Source organism: Octodon degus, unplaced genomic scaffold, assembly GCF_000260255.1.
Source record: "Octodon degus isolate 3935 unplaced genomic scaffold, OctDeg1.0 scaffold00111, whole genome shotgun sequence".
Lineage (NCBI taxonomy): Eukaryota > Metazoa > Chordata > Mammalia > Rodentia > Octodontidae > Octodon > Octodon degus.
Genome location: NW_004524687.1, coordinates 458645 through 462963, shown reverse-complemented (window position 1 = coordinate 462963; position 4319 = coordinate 458645). Strand labels below are relative to the sequence as shown.

The 4319-nt window shown below is 37.1% G+C and overlaps 1 pseudogene; it reads right to left on the bottom strand.

Moving 5' to 3' along the window:
* Positions 1-2034: 2034 nt before the first annotated feature.
* Positions 2035-2977, bottom strand: LOC101591164 (annotated as a pseudogene).
* Between the last annotated feature and the right edge of the window lie 1342 nt (positions 2978-4319).

Sequence of the window (4319 nt, the reverse complement as noted above, 5' to 3'; positions counted from 1 at the left end):
TCTTCCTGTAAGTGCATATATTCCGTAGATTTCTATCCATGAGACCACCAGGGACCTGCAAATTCCACAGAATTCTACTGCTTGACATATATAAATATCCTCAGTTCTACACTGAAATATACACCTTTCTCTTGTAGACCTATGACTATTTCTTTGGGTGTTGGTTTTTAAATTTCTGATTGATAAATCCTTTTACACTTCTCACTGATGTGACCTAAAAATTCTTTTCCCATGACAGAGTCAATGGATGTGGAAATATAATAGCACTTGTAAGGTGGTCTTAGAAACCTCCTAGGACCCTGTCCAGTGAGGATATGGATGACATATATCTATTGTTCATATGACTATATTTTATCTATGATGCAATATACCCTATCGTGTATGGATACCATCCTTTCAATGGCAGAGTAATACTCCATTATGTATAGACACCGCATTTTCTTTATCTATTCACCTGTTGACAGCCCTTATGTTGATTCCATAGGTAGGCTGTTGCAAAGAACATGACAGCAAATGATTATGAAGACATTTCTTTGGTGTGCTTTATTCATTTGCTTCTGATAAATATGCAGTGGTGTTATAGAGAGGCAGTTCTCTCTCTTGATTTCTGAGGAACCTGTGTACTGATTTCTCTAGTGCCTGGACTCTTTTACCTTCCCGCAACTGCATGTAAGGGCACCTTGCCAGCACCTTTTATATTTGGTCTTCCATAGTAGTCATTCAGATGGAAATGAGATACGCTCTCCATGTATTTTTTTATTTGCATTTCTCTGATTGCTAAATATGAGCACTGTTTCTTGTATTTCGTTGTGCTTTTATGTAGTATAGGTCACTCTCAGACTGATGAGGTTATGTGTTCTTTTAAGTTTTTAAATTTCAGCTCTCAAGTGATGCTACTGCTGCCTGCAGATAGCTACTTCTTGAGAATTACTGGACTATAGTTTCAGTCCTTTCCCCATGAAACTTTCAGCAAGAGTTTTTATAAACTGAGAAATAGGTTAATTCTAAAGAACTTATGAAAATGCTCTGTTCTTTTATAAGAATAGAGCATACATAAAATATTTTGGGAAAAAACAACAAATTTAATGTTTAACATTACCTGATTTCAAGAAGTGTTAGACATATATAGTAATCATGATGCCTGGCATTTGTTTAAGGATAGGCTTATAGAATAATGGAACAGAAAGTAGAGATAAGAAACTAACTAAGACAGATGAGGTCAATTCATTTTTAAGAGTTTGTCAATGTGATTTAAAATGGAAAATGGTAGCATTTTCAAAAATACTGAAACAACTGTACAAAGGTATAGTTAAAAGTATGGGGACCTGGCCCTTAGCTTGGGGCCTGCCCCTTAGCTCAGTTCTTTAAGTGGCTGCTTCAACAATGTAGTCAGGCTCAGGTTGCTGTGGTTCGATGCCCACAACTCAATCCAGCCAAACCTGCCCTGAAGGAATTTGGAGAAAAAAAAAAGTATAGACATTACTCCTTAAATCACACCATAAATTTAAATATGTTAGAAAGAATAATCAGCTTAAAGATAAAAGAAAAAAGTAATACAAAGGGAAATGTGAATTACATTGCAGCATTCAAAGTTTCTTTAAGATGTCACAAACAAGCATAAACCATAATTAAAATCAAAATAAAAAATCTAAATGTTAAAACAGAAACACTGAAGCTCAAATAAGTCCAATTCTTCTTTTTTTGGATTAGTATTACTTATTTTTATTGTTATTTTTGTATCCTCAGTCTTAAGAGTCTTTGGCATTTATCAGTCATTTTTCCACACCAAGCAAGTAAAAGAAAAATGGTTGTCCTTGGCTTTTTTGAGTCACACTTTCCAGGGATGACTGAATGCATGGAGGAAGGGAGCACAACATTGCAAAGAATCTGCTAGCTACTCGAGGCAAGACACAGCAGGGTTTCAGATAAACTTGACTAAACACGGAAAGGTGAGTTCCAATAGAGGAACTCTACCAGGTAATAAAAGTGCAATAAAGGAGCATCTACCAGGTAATCTCATGCGGAGACTCAGCCTCAGTAATCAGCCAGGAAAGGACACTCTTCCAAATTTTCAGTGTTGAGAGGTCCAACGCAGGCCCTCCAGTTTCGGTCAAAGCTGAGGATGGTCACCATCTCTGCATCACTCAGAAGACTTGAAAGTTCTCAACAATGGATGCTGGTATCTCAGACCTGGGGATCACTGCTATATTCCTCTGGATATGAAAACACATCAGAACATGAGCTGTGGATTTTTATGCCTCTGAGTAATCTCCTTAATCATGGTGTCTTCCAACAGTGAAGGATCCTCTGGCTTGGCTCATGGTCTATCTAGGGAGCCTGGAGGGCTGTAGGCAGTGACAGTGATGCCCTTGGAGCTGCATTACTAGATCAGTTTCTCCTGGCTGAGGTATGGGTGACATTCCACCTGGTTAGTAACTGGTTTATATTTCAGCCCTGGTTTTTTCAAGAGATTTTTGATTTGGAAGTGGTTGAAATTAGAGATGTCAATGGCTTTCACCAAACCTTCATCCACCAGCTCCTCCATGACCTCCCAGGTATCCAAGAGCGATGTTTTAGTAAGGATCATATTGCCCTTATCATTTGGGGGGAATAAACCTTTTCCTGGTTGAAATCCCTGTGTCCAGTGAGTGAGATAGATGTCCAGGTAGCCCAGTTTCAGGTCTTTCAGAGTCTTTTGGCAGCCTTCCTTCACAAGACATCTCTCAAATAATGTGGGCCACAACTTGCTAACAATGAAGAGGTCCTCCTGCTACACAATCTTCTCTTGGATCTTCTGCTAGATGGCTTAGCTCACCTCATTCTCATTTTCATAGGCAAAGGCACAGTCGAAGTGGTGATATTCTGCATTGATGGCCACCATCATAACTTCTTTGACTTTGTCTGAGGAAGACTTCCAGTTCTCCAGGCCTACAATGGGCATCTTGACTCTGGTGTTGAGCCCCATAAACGTTGCCATGGCTGGTGCAGAAATGTTCTAAGAGAGAAGATGAAGAGCACAAGAGTGTGAGCTGTAAATCCAATTCTTGAAGACATAATTATAGTTATAATCCCAACAATGGGGAGGCTGAAACAGGAGTATCACCTTGAGTCTGAGCTGCATAGAAAGACACTGTACCAAATATGTAAATAAATAATAAATAAAGTGTGTTTTTTTGTTTCCAAAAAAGAAAGGGGAAAATGTTCAATATGGCCGATTATTAGAAAAATGCAAATTAACATCTTACCCTGAAAGAATAGCTATCATCAAAGTACTAAAAGTTCCTAAAAAGCTAAAAACACAAATTCTATTTGAACGAGCTCTCCTCCTTTTAGGTATCATCCCAAAAGTTTTTAAATGATATTATAGGAATAGGTACTTACTCATGTTATTTATTTATTTTTGAGGCAAAGTCTTGCTATGTAGTCTAAGCTGCCCTTAATTTAACACATAGCCTAGGCTATCTTAAAACATGAAATCTTCCTGTCTCAAACTCCAAGTTCTGGGATTACAGGCTTGTGTCATGCCCAACTAATGCATGTGTTTGTGGTAACAAAATTTAGATATATAGATAGACAGACAGACAGACAGACAGACAGACAGATAAATAGATAGAGTGTAAAATGAAATATAGGTAAATAGGAATCAGAAGGCTTTCAACAATGATCTGAATCATGAATTCTACCATATCAAAAATATTTTCACATACATGCCAATTTGTTTCACTTATACTACTGGTTCTTTTTAGTTCATTGAAAAAGTCATTAGCTATTAACTGTTTATTTCTTCTTTTTAAGAAAAAATCATTTGTGTCTCTGAAAAACTACTTTGAAGATAATGATACAGTGTACTCTGTACTGTTATTCTCATTATCTTATTATATACTTTTTCACAAAACAAAAAATATAAAAAATGAAGTAGGAAGTATTTAATCCTGAAGAGATGCCATGTTTCAAAAGTAAAAGAGCAAAGCCACAGCATGAAAAAAGTCTCAATTGAATATCAAAACAGTCTCAACTCAAGAACTTAATGAAGTAGTCTTATTGAGAACAAATAGATCAACAATACATCAGTAACAAGACAAATCTTCACCGAGAAGAATGAAATGAAATGGAAAATCTTGAGAAAGTCCTACCCACCTTAAAAAAGTGTGTGCATGGCCAAGGTACTTGAGAAAAATAGTCAAGACCTTAAAAATCATAACAACGTGTCATGAGGTATTGTGTAAAAAGACTAAAGTTTCGAAGATTAATAACACCACATTAAGACCCAGTCCTAGCCCAGGTCCGGCGAGTGTGCGGAGAGTTTCCTGCTACCCTGC